The sequence below is a fragment of the Coregonus clupeaformis genome, unplaced genomic scaffold, assembly GCF_020615455.1.
Source record: "Coregonus clupeaformis isolate EN_2021a unplaced genomic scaffold, ASM2061545v1 scaf0522, whole genome shotgun sequence".
NCBI classification, from domain to species: domain Eukaryota; kingdom Metazoa; phylum Chordata; class Actinopteri; order Salmoniformes; family Salmonidae; genus Coregonus; species Coregonus clupeaformis.
Window position 1 is genome coordinate 123007 of NW_025533977.1, and position 21189 is coordinate 144195.

General features: G+C 41.6%; 1 pseudogene; it reads right to left on the bottom strand.

Moving 5' to 3' along the window:
* Positions 1-21189, bottom strand: part of LOC123484977 — a 54895-nt pseudogene that overhangs the window by 13814 nt on the left and 19892 nt on the right.

The following is a 21189-nucleotide window of genomic DNA, read 5'->3' on the forward strand; positions in this document are numbered from 1 at the left end:
AACGCTATGTCTGGCGCAGACCCAACACCTCTCATCACCCCGAGAACACCATCTCCACAGTGAAGCATGGTGGTGGCAGCATCGTGCTGTGGGGCTGTTTTTCATCGGCAGGTACTGGAAAACTGGTCAGAATTGAAGGAATGATGGATGGCGCTAAATACAGGGAAATTCTGTGATTGAAACCTGTTTCAGTCTTCAAGAGATTTGAGACTGGGACGGAGGTTCACCTTCCAGCAGGACAATGACCCTAAGCATACTGCTAAAGCAACACCCGAGTGGTTTAAGGGGAAACATTGAAATGTCTTGGAGTGGCCTAGTCAAAGCCCAGACCTCAATCCAGTTGAGAATTGTGGTATGACTTAAAGATTGCTGTACACCAGCGGAACCCATCCAACTTGAAGGACCTGGAGCAGTTTTGCCTTGAAGAATGGGCAAAAATCCCAGTGGCTAGATGTGCCAAGCTTATAGAGACATACCCCTATAGGGGGGTGAATTGTTATGCACTCTCAAGTTTTCAGTTTTTTTGTCTTATTTCATGTTTGTTTCACAATAAAAATATTTTGCATCTTCAAAGTGGTAGGCATGTTGTGTAAATCAAATGATACAACCCCCCAAAAAAAATCCATTTTAATTCCAGGTTGTAAAGCAACAAAATTTGAAAAATGCCAAGGGGGGGTGAAAACATTTGCAAGCCACTGTATAGCTATCAATTGGAAAACATCATACTCACCGTCAACAACGAACTGGAGTTACATTCCATTAGATTGTGTTTATAAAATTAATCACAAAAAAAGACGTTTGATCAAATCTGGAAACCTTACATTGACCATCTTGAGGAGTATGACATTTCCCAACAGACATAATAGTGTTTGAATTTGATGTGTATGCAGTGTTGTGTGTATTGAACAAGGAGGCTAATGTGTGTTTTTGTGTGTTCATGGACAGGTGTGGGCATGTTGTGATGTTTCTGTTTTGTGCTTATAAATAATAATAAAATAATAAACAACGTTTCAAGAACGTCCTAAAAACATCCTTGGGGACGTCCCTGGGATTTTGTGGACATTCTAATCAATAATGATCTCTCCCAAGTGGACATTCTCTCTTTCTCCCCTGACCCATCTGTCTATCTCCTCATTTGAATTCCATGCTGTCACAGTCACTAGCCCATTCAAGCTTAACATCCTTATCATTTATCGCCCTCCAGGTTCCCTTGGAGAGTTCATCAATGAGCTTGACGCCTTGATAAGTTCCTTTCCTGAGGATGGCTCACCATTCACAGTTCTGGGTGACTTTAACCTCACTACGTCTACCTTTGGCTCCTTTCTCTCTGCCTCCTTCTTTCCACTCCTCTCCTCTTTTGACCTCACCCTCTCACTGTCCCCCCTACTCACAAGGCAGGCAATACGCTTGACCTCATCTTTACTAGATGCTGTTCTTCTACTAATCTCACTGCAACTCCTCCAAGTCTCCGACAACTACTTTGTATCATTTTCTCTCTCGCTCTCCTCCAACACTACTCACTCTGCCCCTACTCAGATGGTAATGCGCCGTCACAACCTTCGCTCTCTCTCTCCCGCTACTCTCTCCTCTTCTATCTTATCATCTCTTCCCTCTGCTCAATCCTTCTCCCTCCAATCTCCTGATTCTGCCTCCTCAACCCTCCTCTCCTCCCTTTCTGCATCCTTTGACTCTCTATGTCCCCTATCCTCCTGGCCGGCTCGGTCCTCCCCTCCTGCTCCGTGTTTTGACGACTCATTGCGAGCTCACAGAACAGGGCTCCGGGCAGCCGAGCGGAAATGGAGGAAAACTAGACTCCCTGCGGACCTGGCATCTTTTCACTCCCTCCTCTCTACATTTTCTTCCTCTGTTTCTGCTGCTAAAGCCACTTTCTACCACTATAAATTCCAAGCATCTGCCTCTAACCCTAGGAAGCTCTTTGCCACCGTCTCCTCCCTGCTGAATTCCCCCCTCTCTGTGGATGACTTCGTCAACCATTTTGAAAAGAAGGTTGACGACATCCGATCCTCGTTGTTAAGTCAAATGACACCGCTGGTCCTGCTCATACTGCCCTACCCTAAGCTTTGACTTCTTTCTCCCTCTCTCTCCAGATTAAATCTTGTGACTTGTGACGGCCGGCCGCTCAACAACCTGCCCGCTTGACCCTATCCCCTCCTCTCTCCTCCAGACCATTTCTGGAGACCTTCTCCCCTTACCTCACCTCGCTCATCAACTCATCCTTGACCGCTGGCTATGTCCCTTCCGTCTTCAAGAGAGCGAGAGCTGCACCCCTTCTCAAAAAAACCTACACTCGATCCCTCCGATGTCAACAACTACAGACCAGTATCCCTTCTTTCTTTTCTCTCCAAAACTCTTGAGCGTGCCGTCTTTAGCCAACTCTCTTGCTATCTCTCTCAGAATGACCTTCTTGATCCAAACCAGTCAGGTTTCAAGACTGGTCATTCAACTGAGACTGCTCTTCTCTGTGTCATGGAGGCTCTCCGCACTGCCAAAGCTAACTCTCTCTCCTCTGCTCTCGTCCTTCTAGACCTATTTGCTGCCTTTGATACTGTGAACCATCAGATCCTCCTCTCCACCCTCTCCGAGTTGGGCATCTCCCGACGCAGCTCACTCTTGGATTGCGTCCTACCTGACAGGTCGCTCCTACCAGGTGGCGTGGCGAGAATCTGTCTCCGCACCACGTGCTCTCACCACTGGTGTCCCCAGGGCTCAGTTCTAGGCCCTCTCCTATTCTCGCTATACACCAAGTCACTTGGCTCTGTCATATCCTCACATGGCCTCTCCTATCATTGCTATGCTGACGACACACAATTCATCTTCTCCTTTCCCCCTTCTGATAACCAGGTGGCAAATCTCATCTCTGCATGTCTGGCAGACATATCAGTGTGGATGACGGATCACCACCTCAAGCTGAACCTCGGCAAGACGGAGCTGCTCTTCCTCCTGGGGAAGGACTGCCCGTTCCATGATCTCACCATCACGGTTGACAACTCCGTTGTGTCCTCCTCCCAGAGTGCAAAGAGCCTTGGCGTGACCCTGGGCAACACCCTGTCGTTCTCCGCTAACATCAAGGCGGTGACCCGATCCTGTAGGTTCATGCTCTACAACATTCGCAGAGTACGACCCTGCCTTACACAGGAAGCGGCACAGGTCCTAATCCAGGCACTTGTCATCTCCCTCATGGATTATTGCAACTCGCTGTTTGCTGGGCTCCCTGCCTGTGCCATTAAACCCCTACAACTATTCCATAACACCGCAGCCCGTCTGGTGTTCAACCTTCCCAAGTTCTCTCCCGTCACCCCGCTCCTCTGTACACTCCACTGGCTTCCAGTTGAAGCTCGCATCTGCTACAAGACCATGGTGCTTGCCTATGGAGCTGTGAGGGGAACGGCACCTCTGTACCTTCAGGCTCTGATCAGTCCCTACACCCAAATGAGGGCATTGCGTTCATCCACCTCTGGCCTGCTGGCTCCCTACCTCTGCGGAAGCACAGTTCCCGCTCAGCCCAGTCAAAACTGTTCGCTGCTCTGGCACCCCAATAGTGGCACAAGCTCCCTCATGACGCCAGGACAGCGGAGTCACTCACCACCTTCCGGAGACACTTGAAACCCCACCTCATTAAGGAATACCTGGGATAGGATAAAGTAACCCTTCTACCCCCCCTTACCCCACCCCCCAAAAAAAGGTGAATGCACCAATTTGTAAGTCGCTCTGGATAAGAGCGTCTGCTAAATGACGAAAATGTAAATGTAAATGTAATGAGGAGAGACAAGGTCAACCACCAATCAGGATATTACTTTATTCAAAACGTATTAATAAGGAAAGCAGGTCACACCACACACACAAGTGAATGAATTGAGTGCTCTTCAAGCAATGGCTTTTTTCTGGCCACTCTTCTGTAAAGCCCAGCTCTGTGGAGTGTACGGCTTAAAGTGGTCCTTTGGACAGATACTCCAATCTCTGCTGTGGAGCTTTGCAGCTCCTTCAGGGTTATCTTTGGTCTCTTTGTTGCCTCTCTGATTAATGCCATCCTTGCCTGGTCCGTGAGTTTTGGTGGGCGGCCCTCTCTTGGCAGGTTTGTTGTGGTGCCATATTCTTTCCATTTTTAATAATGGATTTAATGATGCTCTGTGGGATGTTCAAAGTTTTGGATATTTTTTTATAACCCAACCCTGATCTGTACTTCTCCACAACTTTGTACCTGACCTGTTTGGAGAGCTCCTTGGTCTTCATGGTGTCGCTTGCTTGGTGGTACCCCTTGCTTAGTGGTGTTGCAGACTCTGGGGCCTTTCAGAACAGGTGTATATATACTGAGATCATATGACAGATCATGTGACACTTAGATTGCACACAGGTGGACTTTATTTAACTAATTATGTGACTTCTGAAGGTAATTGGTTGCACCAGATCTTATTTAGGGGCTTCATAGCAAAGGCGGTGAATACATATGCACGCACCACTTTTCCGTTATTTATTTTTTAGAATTGTTTTAAATAAGTTATTTTTTTCATTTCACTTCACCAATTTGGACTATTTTGTGTATGTCCATTACATGAAATCCAAATAAAAATCCATTGAAATTACACGTTGTAATGCAACAAAATAGGAAAAACGCAAAAGGGGATGAATACTTTTGCAAGTTGAATGTCTGACAGTAGAAGAAAAAATCTTAGATGTATCTTCTGTTTGTGTCTCCATATACTCAGAAAGGAGAAAAGCAATGGTTATGTGGGAAAATATGAGGTTAAGCTGAAATTCTTAATCAGCCTCCACTAGGTTAATGGGAATTTGAATTGGATCCCACCATGGTCTGGTCAGTGCTTATAGTCTGTTTGCTTAAAACTATACTTTCTCATCAGCTTCTCACTTAATACTATTTTATTGTCAAAGGTATGCTTTCAAATAATGTGTGTTTATTGATTGATCAACCACAAGTACAAAAGTAATGTGCACACTTCCTGCATTTTCATCACTCAACTTGCAATCATTTTGAAAAATTGTATTGACAGAAATTCACATAATCGATCATCGTAGTTATTTACGTTTTGTAATGCTGATTAATGTTATCTTATGTTAATCAAGCATGTTTATAACAAAAACGTATATTTTCTGTACAAAATACACTACATTTATATTTCAGATTATTCAAACAACAACCAAAGTTATACAAAAAGTAATGATACTTAGAAGATTATCTTCTCATACTGTTTTGTATTTTATTTGATATTTATATTTATCACCAACATTTTCCACTTACATTTGTTGTTAATCGGTTTTCAGATGGATATTGGTGTTACATGCCAAAAAGCGACAGTAAGTATTGATACTATAACACTTTGACATAAAGAAATATGCTATACAAATGAAATATATTATACTTTTTCCAATTGTTTATCAGGACAGTTAGTTATTCAACTTACAACAGTTATTAATATACAACTGTTTCCTTTCACCTATTTGTTCACATTGTATTCAGAATCAATCAGTCTCCCTGGCAAGTATTAATTGAAACAAAGCAATTCTTGTCTGGAGAGCAGAAAGGAATGTGAATGGGTATTCTTTTTCTCTGCCACTTCCCTTGGGACGTTTTGATGTTGAATCTTTCTCTCTGCCTCCTTATACATTTCGTCAGTGTAGTGCCCTCCTCCATTTGCTGCCAGCATGTCATCAATCTTCTTGATCAGCTCAACAACTTGACTTCTATTCTGCCTACCAATATCTGAATTGTCGAAAGCCTGGAATCTGTCACCACAGCGTTGTATCGCCTCCCTGAGCTTTAGAGGACTCTTGAGTATGATCTCTTGTAGAGTTTTACCCTGAAGTTGATCACCTCGAGTAAACAGTACAATCATGTACTTGAGGCCTCTGATCCAAAGAGTTTCTCCAGGGCCTCCACAGCATTCTGTTCTTCTTTGGTGTATCTGCCCAGCTGAATCACCAGCAAGAAGGCATGAGGACCTGGAGATGACATCTGAATACACTTCACTATCTCGTTTTGGATTTCCTTTGGAGATTTCACTGTATCTAAAATCCCTGGTGTGTCCACCACATGTATGTTTCTATTTTCATAAATCTGATCTTTTTACAAGTGTCAGTCACAGAGTCAAATGAGGCTTCAGATTTAAATGAGTTTTTGCCCAGGATGGTGTTTCCAACAGCACTTTTCCCCACTCCAGTTTTTCCAATCATCACAATTCTCAGGTCAGGACCTGCCAAGATGATAAATCAGTAGTGACTTATTCATTAAAACATGGAAAAAAAGATTAGTCTAAATAATCACTTTGTTTTGCTTGTGATGGACGAATACACATTGTATTTATGTACTTGACAACATTGATGACAGTTAAATGAAGAAACCAAACAAAATGAGCTGACATGCAATGTACTAATATTATCATAGGATACAATTACTGGGTTTGATCAAGTAGCAGGAAAATACCTGTTATCAGTGAAATATATTAAGAAATATCCACAATAGTATTAAAAAAGCAAAAATAGGTTATGTTTGAGCTAAAACCACTTGACACAGATATTCATCTTGAGTTTAGAGTGAATAGAAGTTCGATTCTCACCTCCAGGAATAGTGGGTACAGGAGCAGAAAATGGATTACCCATGGTGTCTTGATTCAGTTGAAAATGAATTCATTGAAATACAGATAAGCAGTGCTTTCCTGTTTTATCTATCTAGCTCCCTTTTAAGAACCTCCCACCTAGTAATTCAGTATCACACTCAATATAAAATGAAGACTCAACTCCTTGCCTCACTCAAATAATTTGCACCAACCAAATATTGAAGACCTCATTTCTTTACTCTTGTCAAGAAGTGGTACATGTTGCAGAGCAAGAAGAGAAGAATGTTTCAAAGTAAGTTTCACTTTTGTATCAGAATTGAATAGTGGACATTTTCTAAGCATTTTACATGAATCATTTCTGAATGAGTGTTATAAGACCTATAGCTGGGGAGGACCAGAGATTTCAAGACAGTAGGGAAGAGAAAGGTTACATTGTGGATCTAAATATACTCATGGTCACTGACATTATTATTTTTAGAAAAATAAAATGTTCCAGGTGAATAGCCTGGCAACAGTCAAGGTTTTGCTTCATGTTATCTGATCATGTGTGCAACACTTCTATTTTAACTAGGTAGTCAACGGACTCCAGGAGACAAATACACCATCATCCTGTTGGGAAAGAAAGACGCCCTGAAGAGGCACATAGGAAATAGGATTCTAGGCATTGATGAGGCTTTTAAAAATACCTTAAAGGAATGTGAGCAACAAGTAAACAGTTCAACAAATGTTGTTGTTATCAACACCCCAGACGACTTAATTAATGAAGAATTTCAAGTTGCAAACCTGCAAATTGTTGACTGTATGGCACTTTCACAACCAGGCCCTAATTTATTCCTGCTTGTGATTGAGGAAGGGCACGCCACACCAAAAGAGGTTAATCATCAAGTCGATCAGCTAAAGTACACCTTTGGCAAAGACATGACAGAAAACATGTTTATTGTGTTACCAGATAGTCATCATTACAAAGCTTTTAAAAAAGAAAGCAAACTAAATTGCTGCACCATCGATGATGTAGACAAACCCATGCTAAAGAATCTTCATCCATACCGGTTCAAATATGATGATTTCATGACTAAAAGAAGATACTTCTTGGAGAGTAAGAACAAGTCCCAAGACAAGACGTAAGAACCAAATTACATTTATCTTAATTTTGTATTTTTTCAGACTTTGTTTGGGGCACTAAAGATATTATTTGTCATGATTGTATACTTTAGAGAGCGGCCTGGACGTGCTGACCAAGATGGCTGGCAAGGTCCTCCACTGACTAACACTGAACATAGCAGAAATGGTAAGCCTAGTTACGTTGAAGTTGTATTCTTCAAAAACCAAGGGAAAGTATAACATTTGTACAAAATGTTGGAAAACACTTGTAAATACCTCCAACCTAACAAAAAACAGCCTTTTATCATGAGAGTACAACTCAAAAAAGACTCTTTGTGGATGTTGAATGAGCTGTCATTTATTTGTATGACATAATTAGTATTTATGAAACAATTAAAGGAAATCTATTATTTTGAACATTTTAGGCTATAGACCATCTTATACACTATGCTGCAAGGTTATAAACAGTACAGTGCTCATAGTATATAGAGTGTAAGGGCTTATGCTACTATAAAAACAAAATTGGGGGAAAAAGTCCTATTAGTAAGTCATAAGTGATGTTCCGTCTACATTTAAAAAAAAGGGCAGTATATTGCTCCTCACCAGTAAACAACGATCAATATGTTATATGCCATGTGCCCCACATTCCAAGTGTCTTTACTTGACTGTTCCTCTTATTGTTTCATCAGGTCCAAGACATCAGAATCCAGCGAACCATCAAAGCGATCTCTGCAACACTGTGAACATCGTTCTGCTGGGACAGACAGGCGTTGGAAAGAGTGCTAGTGGAAACACAATCCTGGGAAAACAGATGTTTCTATCAGAAACACGTTTTGAACCAGTTACTAGAGAGTGTCAGGTAGAGGAGAAGAAGATGTCAAATATAGTGTTAAGGATCATTGATACCCCTGACTTCTTTGATGAAGATGTTGATGAATCAGTTAGGAAGGAACAGATGGACTTCTGCAGAGACCTCTGTCAGACAGGGTCTAATGTGTATTTACTGGTGATTCAGGTTGGTCGATTCACAGGTGGTGAAAGAAAGATATTATATAATTTAGAAAATAGTTTTGGCAGAGACGTCCAAAAGAAAATAATTGTTCTCTTTACTCATGGAGAGGACCTAAAAACTAAGAGTATAGAACAATTCCTTGAAAAGGCAGACCCTGATCTTAAAAAGCTAGTTGACAAATGTGATAACAGGTATCATGTGTTCAGTAACTCTATCAAAGACTGTCAACAGGTAGAGGTGCTGTTGAAGATTATCTCCAGATTATTGGGCCTTGCTTTGCATGAGCGGGAACTGACAGCCACAGGTTTACTGGAAAAGGAAAAAAATTATAGTTGCATGATCATGTAGAAGACATTAGTGTCAAGTTAAGTTATGATCATGTAGAAGACATGAGTGTCAAGTTAAGTTATGATCATGTAGTAGACATGAGTGTTAAGTTATGATCATGTAGAAGACATGAGTGTCACCGATGACTTCACATGAACAATGGATCGAAAATGTTGTACATTCATGATGGATTTATTGTCTTTTATAGAAATGATGCTATATCATTTTCCAGTTTTATGAATAACGGTGAATTTGTTCTAGATTCCTATTTTGCTGTATATATTCATTGACAGATACTGAGATCAGATGTTCACAATATTTTGTGACTTTTATTGCTTGTTTCAGAAATTATAGACAACATTGTGCTAAGATAATTACTGTTTGATGCCTAAACAATATTGAATTATGGTGGAAAGTTTGTGGAAACCATAAGCTATTGTAACTCACTAATTACTTACATGTACTGTATGCCCTGCTGTTAAGTCACACAAGAATTAGCTCAATGTGTTACAGAAGAAAGTGAAATGAAATGTTAAAATGAATTGTAAATATGACGGGTTATGGTAAGCCTGAGGAAGCAGTGGCACTATCCAGAATCTCTAAGTGTGTGAAGCAACTATGCAAATAATGTGTATCGAACTTCATCATATTAAATTACTTTATAGCAATATTTACATGCATTTGAGTCTTGATTATTTACTGTTATACAAATAGACTCAGTGGCCAGTTTATTACACTGTGTTCAAAACATGAAGGACACCTGCTCTTTCCATGACATAGCTTTCACCTGGATTCACCTGGTCAGTCTATCATCCCTTATTGATGTCACTTGGTAAATCCACTTCAATCAGTGTAGATGAAGGGGAGGAGACAGGTTAAAGAAGGATTTTTAAGCCTTGAGACAATTGAGACATGGATTGTGTGTGTGCCATTCAATGGGCAAAGACTATTATGTTTAAGTGCCTTTGAACGGGGTATGGTAGTAGGTGCCAGGCGCACCGGTTTGTGTCCAGAAGTGCAACGCTGCTGGGTTTTTCATGCTCAACAGTTTCCCGTGTGTATCAAGAATGGTCCACCACCCAAAGGGCATCCAGCCAGCGTGGGAAACATTGGAGTCAACATGGGCCAGCATCCCTGTACAATGCTTTCGACACCTTGTAGAGTCCATGTCCCCACGAATTTAGGAGGCGGGGGGTTGCAACTCAATATTAGGATGGTGTGCAGTACCAGGTTGGACCCCCCCCTTTGCCTTGAGAACAACCTGAATTCTTTGGGGCATGGCGTTCAATCATTGCTCATTGGTATCAAGGGACCTAACGTGTACCAGGAAAACATTCCCCACACTAGTACAACACCACCACCAGCCTGTACCGTTGACACCAGGCAGGATGGGGCCATGGACTCATGCTGTTTACGCCAAATCCTGATTCTGCCATTAGCTTAATACAACAGGAACCGGGATTCATCGGACCAGGCGATGTTTTTCCACTCCTCAATTGTCTAGTGTTGGTGATCGCGTGCCCGCTGGAGCCGCTTCTTCTTGTTTTTAGCTGATAGGAGTGGAACCCGGCTTGGTCGCCTGCTGCAATAGCCCAGCCGTGACAAGGATTGACTAGTTGTGCAGAATGGCATCTCGGAATGCACAACTCGTCAATCCTTGTCACGGCTGTTGTACTGTACCGTTATTTGTGTGTCTGTGGCCGCCTGTTAATATGCACTATTCTTGCCATTCTCCTTCGACCTCTCTCATAAACAAGCTGTTTCCACCCACAGGACTGCCGCTGACTGGATGTGTTTTTGTTTGTCTCAATAAAACCTAGAAACTGACGTGTGTGAAAAGCCCATATGGGTGGACGTTTCTAAGATACTAGATCCGGCGTGCCTGGCTGTAAAGAGCAAGCCACGGCCACGTGACTCACTGTCTGTTGGGGTGATCAATTTTTGTGAGGGGTGGGGGGAGGGGGGTGTACCTAACAAATTGCCCACTGATTGTACATTTTTGTATTTAAATGTACTTTTAAATCTGGCTTTTAGACCAATGGTGTATACTAATGTGAAACTGCACTTGCCCTGTAGCACTTTTGTACTTTGTATAGTTTATTTAACGATCTTGAGGATGATGTGCTCCTGATGGTGTCTGTTTTTATGTGGTGAAACCGAAGACACATTTCCACATTGTGTGGACAATAAAAAAAATCTAATTGGAGGCAATATTTTCTCTATGTAAATGAAGTGCACCATGGTAGCTTTACAGGGCAGAGAAAGCAAACCTTGAAGAACGTATTCATCAATAGAAAATGGAGAACCATAGTGTTCAATGTAGACTTTATAAGGGAATGGTGACTCCCCCTAGTGGTGGTTTTGTAAAGTGGTTGATGAGACAGCTCAATAACAGAGCAATAGACTATGAAATTGTTGCATGTTGCGTTTATATGTTGGTTCAGTATAAAATATTTTACTGAGTTAAAGTTCAAATAAGGAAATCAGTCAATTGAAATAAATTCATTAGGTCCTAATCTATGGATTTCACAACTGGGCAGGAGTGCAGCTCCCAGGCCTAGCCAATCAGAATTAGTTTTTCCCCACAAAAGGGTTTATTACTGACAGAAATATTCCTCAGATTTGTGCACAACATTTGAGAGAAACATTTCTGGGATTTTTTATTTAATCTTATGAAACACTTTATATGTTGAGTTTATATTTTTGTTCAGTGTATAATACTGCTCTATGTTTGGGATCTGGTTAGATCTTCCATTGAGTTGTGAACAAGGGGTCAGTCCCCTCAATACAAAATCTCGCAACCCATGGATGAACTGTCAGACTGACGCATCAAGGAGTCTTGTTTGTCATCACCTGCACATCCACGTCTCTGTTCCAAGTAATCTGTCAAACACAACCCAGACAGGTTCTCACTCAGTCAGCTAAAGTAGATTTCCCCTGAAATATGCATATCTGGAACATCAACCAGCAGAGAAATAAGTGAACGATCTGTATCAATCAAGACATTCCCTATTCTTTTTGTCTTTCAGAAGTCCTCTTTAGCTTTTAGTTTAGCCTAACTTGAATAGTCTGTAGCTTCCGGAGACTTGGCCAACTCTGACCGTCATCCATCTTCTTCCGTTTAACCTTCTTTAAACTGTCAACTCAGGAGCTGCTCTGCTAATGGAGAACCATTCATGTTCTTCTTTCTTGAAAGGACTGTTTGCTATAAAGCCTCTGTAACCTTTTTACTTCAACTCACTGTAATTACATCCATCTTGTAAGATAGAAGATGCACATCCTTAAATGTGTAGGGGTTATTTCCATTTCATTTCATTCTGGTCTATTCTGAGATATTATTTACTCTTTGTCTTACAAATAATAATAATAATATAATATGCCATTTAGCAGACGCTTTTATCCAAAGCGACTTACAGTCATGTGCGCATACATGTTTACCTATGGGTGGTCCCAGGGATGGAACCCACTACCCTGGCGTTACAAGCGCCATGCTCTACCAATTGAGCTACAGAGGACCACAAAATGAATGTTGAAAACCTACAAGACAACATTAAGTACACTTCAGTATGGCTTTCCACAGTCTATCATAAGTGCTACAAACCACGTCCTGAGATCGATTTCACAGTCATAAAAATAAGACTAACAAGATGTAAATCATTGTATAAAGACTGATGTGTAAAACCAGTTAAGCAGTTCAGATACAAGCATAAGTTATGAGTGACTCCATTGACTCTCTGTTACCTTCTGTATCAGTGAGGACCCTCCATCCATCATGTAGGTCTGGGGTCGTCAACCTCTCAAACCAGCCTTCCCTGTTCCTCTCTGGAGTGCCACAGACACTTCATGTTTTTGATTTACCCGACCTGGATCACCAAAGAAGACAATTAAGCTGAAATTGAATTACACAACAAATCAATTCAATAGTCAAAAGGCATGCTGAATTGTGGCTTGCCAGGAAACAGTAATGCCCTCATTTTCACTGTGTTAGGAGTTGACCACTATCACAACAATGACAGACATTCAGCAAAATAACCACATTTACAGTAGCTTTGTACTGGACTGAGAGTGCTGCTGTAGGGCATTGGAATACAGATACCGGATGGCCATGTCACTCTATTCTCTGCTGTTGTTGTTCATATAAGAGATAACTCATGGTGTGAGTAACACTTAGGGCTCTATTTTAACTAACATAATGCAATGGTAAATCTGAGATGTCTTTGTTTAAATAATGAAGTATAATTTAGGAGGCCTTTAATCTACATTAGATTTTTATTATTTTCTTATTATTTCTTTAATTCTTTCTTTAATTGTTATTTAAATGTTTTAGAATGTAGCAGGACATTGGTTTGAGTTGCTTTGAGATTCTTGTTGGTTTTATTGTTTATTACTGTACTGTATTTTCCTGCAATTTGTTTGTGAAATGTTATACGATGTTCTCATAAATGAAAAGACAATTCAATAATTATATTGTGGCATGTCCTGATGGGAACAGTTTACAAACACCTTCTTACCACCAAAGGGCAGTCTAGTGCCTCATATCAATCTTCAGTTGAAGGGAAGAAGGGACCGAGGACACACCCTCTAACTTAAATGTAATTAACCTAGTCATAACATGTATGAGAGTCTGAATAACTGGTTATGCTGATCATTATTCAAACACAGACAATAGAGGCCTTTAATTATACATCAAACCTCAGTTGAAAGAAAGACAGGGATGACAACATGCCCCTGGACCTGAGTGGTTTTAACCAAGTCATAACTGGTATAATTAAGAAATAAGGGGGTGATCAGGCCTACCACCATAGTGCCCTCCAAGCTCCTCACTAAGCTAAGGACCCTAGGACTGAACACCTCCCCCTGCAACTGGATCCTGGACTTCCTGATGGGCGCTCCCCCAGGTGGTGAGGGTAGGCAACAACACATATGCCACACTGACCTTCAACACGGGGGCCCCTCAGGGGTGTGTGCTTAGTCCCCTCCTGTACTCCCTGTTCACCCACGATTGCGTGGCCAAGCACGACTCCAACACCGTTGTTAAGTTTGCCGACTACACGACGGTGGTAGGCCTGATCACCGACAACGATGAGACAGCCTATAGGGAGGAGGTCAGTGACCTGGCAGTGTGGTGCCAGGACAACAACCTCTCCCTCAACGTGAGCAAGACAAAAAGAGCTGATCGTGGACTACAGGAAACGGATGGCCGAGCACGCCCCCATTCACATCAACGGGGCTGTAGTGGAGCGGGTCGAGAGCTTCAAGTTCCTTGGTGTCCAAATTACTAAGGACCTACCATGGTCCAAACACACCAACACAGTCGTGAAGAGGAAACGAAAATGCCCATTCCCCCTCAGGAGGCTGAAAAAATTTGATATGGACCCTCAGTTCCTCAAAAAGTTATACAGCTGCACCACCGAGAACATCCTGATTGGATGCATCCCTGCTTGGTATGGTAACTGCTCGGCACCCCTTGTATATAGCCTCGTTATTGTTCTTTTATTGTTACTATTTGTCCTTTAGTTTAAAAAACTCTGCATTGTTGGTTAAGAGCTCGTATGTAAGCATTTCACGAAAAGGTGATATTCACCTGTTGTATTCGGCGGATGTGTGAGTCATACATGATAGAGAGAGCTGAGTTATACATGATAGAGAGAGCTGGTTCATACATGATAGAGAGAGCTGGGTCATACATGATAGAGAGAGCTGGGTCATACATGATAGAGAGAGCTGGGTCATACATGATAGAGAGAGCTGGGTCATTACATTTACATCATTTAGCAGACGCTCTTATCCAGAGCGACTTACAGTTAGTGAGTGCATACATTATTATTATTTATTTATACTAGCCCCCCGTGGGAATCAAACCCACAACCCTGGCGTTGCAAACACCATGCTCTACCAACTGAGCTACATCCCTGCCGGCCATTCCCTCCCCTACCCTGGACGACGCTGGACCAATTGTGCGCCGCCCCATGGGTCTCCCGGTTGTGGCCGGCTACGACAGAGCCTGGATTCGAACCAGGATCTCTAGTGGCACAGCTAGCAATGCGATGCAGTGCCTTAGACCACTGCACCACTGTTACTAAAGAGTGTCAGGTAGAACAGAGGCAGTTATTTGGGACAGAGGTGAGGGTCATTGATAGCCCTGACTTCTTCCATGAGAATGTTGAATATTCAGACAAACATGTTGTAGAATGTAAAAACTTCTCTGGGGTTGGGGCTACTGTGTACTTACTGGTAATTCAGATTGACCGAATCACAGAGGAAAAGAGTGGGATATTAAAGAAATTAGAAGATGCCTTAGGTAAAATCAGAGACAAAACGATTGTCCTCTTCACCTTTGGAGAGCAACTGACAAATACCACCTTTGATGAGTTCATCAAAAAAGCTGACCATCTGAAAGACATACTAAGTCTCGGTGAGGACAGGTACCATCTGTTCAAAAACACAGAACGAGACCACCAGCAGGTAGAGGGTCTGATGGAGAAGATACGCAAACTCCTGGGCCAGGATAACATGTTCCCAGATTTACATGATAGGGGAAAAGTGAATAATGATGATAGCGGAATAATTACAAATCGAACAAAAATTATGTGTTGTTTATGTTTTGCATCATTTGTGGGAGTTTGTGGGTTCCTGTTGTACATATTAATTTAAACAGAGGCTGTTGGAAACTGGATCATTTATATTACTTGTATTATATAACTTTGAAAGCTATCAATAACATGAATACAAATCCCTCGCTCAAACGCTAAATCTTGTTTAGCTCTATTATTGAATAATGTGACCGTTGAGCCAGTTGAGGAGATTAAACTGTTGGGTGTAACCCTAGATAGCAAGCTGTCATGGTCAAAGGATATACGGTGGGTATAGAAAGTCACCACACCCTTTCAAACTGTTCACCTTTTGTTGCCTTACAGCCTGAAATGAAAACACATAAAATCAGACTTTTTCCAGCACACACAGTATACTCAATGGTTTCTAAAATGGGAAGAGGTCTGTCCATGATAAGGCGTTGCTCTGCTTTCTTGATATCTCAGTCAACCAGACAGGTCCTACAGGCCCTTGTTTTGTCGCGCCTGGACTACTGCCCAGTTGTGTGTTCATGTGAGGCAAAGAAGGTAAATTGCAGTTGGTCCAGAACAGAGCAGCACGTATTGCACTTAGATGTACACAGAGGGTGAATGTCAATGACATGCATGTCAATCTCTCCTGGCTCAAAGTTGAGGAGAGATTGACTGCATCACTTTTGGTCTTTGTGCGAGGTGTTGATGTGTTGAAGGTACCAAACTGTATGTTCAAGCAGTTGGCACACAGTTCGGACACTCGTTGGTACCACACAAGACATGCAACCAGAGGTCTCTTTACAGTCCCCAGGTCCAGAACAGAGGCTGGGAAACGCACAGTATTAAATAGAGCCATGACTACATGGAGCTCTGCCACCCCAGGTAACTCAAGCTAGTAATAAACCGGATTTAAATAACTGATAAAAAAACACCTTAATGTACAAAGGGGACTGTGAAGAGACACAGCCATTTTATATATAATGTATTGTGATTTGCACTGTACTATGTATTAGACCTAGATATTGTTTATATGTACTGATATATAGGCAATGTGTGACATTTTAAATGTATGTATTTCAGTCCTTGACTAATAATGTTCTGTACTATGTATTATGTCATGTTTCATGTGGACCCCAGGAAGAGTAGCTGATGCTTTTGCAGGGACTAATGGGGATCCTAATAAATACCAAATACCAACTAAATAACAGTGAATTTGTTCTAGATTCCTGTTTCACTGTTTACAGATATTGAGAATGGTGTACTTTTTTTGACCCAAATTCTAAAAAATGTGTGAGTTGTTTTAATTACTGTCATCAACAAAACAATGTTTATGGTGGAAACAACAAGATACTCAATAATGACTTGAAACTATTCCCTGCTGTTAAATATCACAATACCAAGCTTAAATTTGTTACAGAAGGAAATTAAGTATTAAAATGAAAATAATATAATGCAAAATGTAAATATCATGTATTAAAGTGAACCTGAGGAAGCAGTGACACTGTCCAGAAATATATTCTGTGTGAATCAAACATGCAAATAATGTGTAGGGCACTTCATCAGATTATAGTATTTTATAACAATATTTAACATTTTAGTCTTATTTACTGTTATAGAAATCAAGTTGTTTTTAAATAGGCTTTTTAAATCCATGCTCTACCAATGTATTAGAGCAGCATTTGAAACTAAGAGGCAATGCTTTCACTATGAAAATGAAATGCACCGTGGTAACTTTACAGGGCAGGAAAGCAAACCTTGAAGAATGTATTCACTAAAAGAAAATGGAGAACTGCATGATTCAATATAGCCATTGGCTCAAAATCTCATACATTTGTGACCTGACCCTGTGTGCTTATCAGGAACATCAACCAGTAGACTTACAGGTGAATGATTTGTATCAAACAAGACATTCGTTTTCTTCCTGTCTTTCAGAGTCCTCTCTAGTGTTTAATTGAGCCTAACTTTGATCGTCTGAAGCATTCAGAGACTGGTCCAATTCTGCCCTTCATCCATATCTACTGTTTAACCTTTAACCTGTCAAGAGCTGCTCTGATTGGCTAACTGAGAATCATTCATGGCCTATTTTCTCAGAAGGACCATTTGCTATAGAGCCTCTAACCTTTTAACTTCAACACTTTCTTCCGTTCTTCCCACACTCCAAGCACAGTGTCATGACAGACAGACCCTCCATCCATCATGTAGGTCTGGGGTCGTCAACAAGGACCCTCCATCCATCATGTAGGTTAGGGGTCGTCAACGAGGACCCTCCATCCATCATGTAGGCTGGGGTCGTCAACGAGGACCCTCCATCCATCATGTAGGTCTTGGGTCATCAACGAGGATCCTCCATCCATCATGTAATTAATTGTAAAGTGGTTATCCCACTGGCTATAGGGTGAATGCACCAACTTGTAGTCGCTCTGGATAAGAGCGTCTGCTAAATGACGTAAATGTGCCCTTGAGCAAGGCACTTAACCCTAATTGCTCCTGTAAGTCGCTCTGGATAAGAGCGTCTGCTAAATGACTAAAATGTAAATGTAATGTAGGCCTGGGGTCGTCAACCTCTCACCTCCAGTGTGCGTGTGTGTGGGTGTGTGTGTGGGCTGCCGCTGCATTTTGGATGATGCCACCATAGTCTTAGAAAGTTGATTAAGGTGAAATATAATTACACAGCTATTCAATCCAATTAGTTTTGGGAGGAGCACTTCTCCCTTTGTCACACTCTTTGTATTACGACCACTGTATCACAACTGAGACAGTTATATGGCAATCCTTTCATTTACCTGCAATGTTGATTGTTTTCTCACCACTTTTTTTATATACAGTACCAATCAAAAGTTTGGACACACCCACTCATTCCAGGGTTTTTCTTTATTTTAACTATTTTCTACATTGTAGAATAATAGGGAAGACATCAAAACTATGAAATAACACATATGGAATCATGTATTAACCAAAAAAGAGTCAAACAAATCAAAATATATTATATATTTGAGATTCTTAAAAGTAGCCACCCTTTGCCTTGATGACAGCTTTGCACACCCTTGGCATTCTCTAAACCAACCACTCATAGACCTAGTCCCCCTTGAACCCACTCAGCCTAAACCAACCACTCATAGGCCTAGTCCCCTTTGATTCCACTCAGCCTAAACCAACCACTCATAGGCCTAGTCCCCTTTGATTCCACTCAGCCTAAACCAACCACTCAGACCTAGTCCCCCTTGATTCCACTCAGCCTAAACCAACAACTCATAGACCTAGTCTCCCTTGAACCCACTTGGCCTAAACCAACAACTCATAGACCTAGTCCCCCTTGAGCCCACTCAGCCTAAACCAACAACTCATAGGCCTAGTCCCCCTTGAGCCCACTCAGCCTAAACCAACAACTCATAGACCTAGTCCCCCTTGAGCCCACTCAGCCTAAACCAACAACTCATAGACCTAGTCCCCCTTGAGCCCACTCAGCCTAAACCAACAACTCATAGACCTAGTCCCCCTTGAGCTCACTCAGCCTAAACCAACAACTCGTAGGACTAGTCCTCCTTGAGCCCACTCAGCCTAAACCAACAACTCATAGACCTAGTCACCCTTGAGCTCACTCAGCCTAAACCAACAACTCGTAGGACTAGTCCTCCTTGAGCCCACTCAGCCTAAACCAACAACTCATAGACCTAGTCTCCCTTGAGCCCACTCAGCCTAAACCAACAACTCATAGGCCTATAATCCACATCAATGCAACTCTTGAATTGTTACTCCTGCAATGAGGGATAATTAATCATCTGAGGAGAACTATGTTTACATTCACATCATTTAGCTCTTTTCCAGAGCGACTTACAGTAGCAGTGAGTAAATACATTTTTCATCCTTTTTTTTAAACATACTGGTACCCCATGGGAATCGAACCCACAACACTGGCGTTGCAAGCACCATGTTCTACCAACTGAGCTACACGGGACTATATTGTAGCCTATTTGTTTGACCACTTGGCCGTTCACCTTTGGCAGAGAGACCTGTTGTGATGGTGAGATCTGTCACCACAGATCTGTCACAGCAATTGAGATCAAGGTAAAACACAGATAGACTCTAAAACACATGCTGACAAAACAGTAATAATGAATATGCAACAGTTAGTCTTGTTACCAAAAACACACTTTTAAATTAGTTTGAATTTCATCATCTCTAACTTGACTACAGAGGCTAGAGTAATACTGCCCCACAAAGGCAAGGAGCAGTAACTACGCAGACAGTGAAACTGAAAAAAAAATGCTGTCCAGACAAATATGGTGTAGGTAGATACTAAGTGATAATGCAGTGATGTATAGCATTATCTTATTATGAAGTAATTTTTTATGCATATTTAACCATGACCGCTGATCTGACCTATGACCCCTAAAATGCTGATACTGCATTCTGCCTTTGTATGACCTTAAACTATATGGGTAATGCAAAAGAAAAGTATAGTATCTACAATCTAAATGTTGATCCAATTTTCTTGTTTTTGTTTGAGGGAAACAGCTGTAGAGCTCTAACTGCATTCCAACTGTATTAAAATGTTTTAGACTTGCTAGCTACGTTAGCTAGCTAGCTGGGATTTTCTACAAGGAATCTGCCTCCCGTAAAAAGCTTATCCCAAGCGGGTGTGACACTGCTGCACTGCTGCTTGGATTCCACCTGGCGATCTGTTCACCGTCTGCCCTGGCCTGTCTCCCCATGTCTGGTCCAGGTAACCCCGCCACACTCCCCCCTTTCTCCCGAGCTTTCGCTCGCCTCCAGCACACACACACACACACACACACACCGCAGACTTTGGACTGATCTGAATTTTATGTAGGCTAATTAACTTGTGAAGCTTATTATGTGAGCTTACTCAGAAACACTTTAATTAACTAGTATAGGCCTACTATTTATTTATTCTATCTCAGACTTTTATGGCCTACTGGACTCCTAGAGAGCTACTCCCTCAAGTTATTTTGTTGGGGCGAGTGACTCTTTGAACTTACAATGGCTAGCTCCAAGTCGTTATATTTTTTTATAGTGCTTTATGCTATTTGCCTCATGACTCCTGTGTGCTTTGTTGACTATGAACTTGCTTGTTTCCCCAGACTCGGGACTCTGACTTTCTATTGGTTACACGGACTCTTGGCCTCCCATCCTATTCTAACCACCTCTCACCGGCTTTATATTCATGTTACCTGATGAAATTGCTGTACAATATGATCTTGTTGCCATCTGATGCACATTCAAATGTTATAAAAAATCAACACAGCAGAGCTCTCCCTGTCCTCTGCCGTGCCCTGATTGTATTACTGCTGATGATATCTGGAAATGTGCATGTACACCCTGGCCCATCTACTGTTGCTAGCCCCAATTCTGACTTGTGCTCTGATATCTGTTTCACTGATTTCTGCTCTCGTAAAAGCCTGGGTTTTCTGCACGTTAACACAAGAAGCTTATTACCAAAAATTTATAAATTGAAAGTGTGGGTTCACAGCTCCAATCCAGATGTGTTGGTCATTACTGAGACGTGGTTAAGAAATAGTGTTTTGAAGACTGATGTTAACCTTTCTGGTTATAACCTTTTTAGGCAAGACAGATC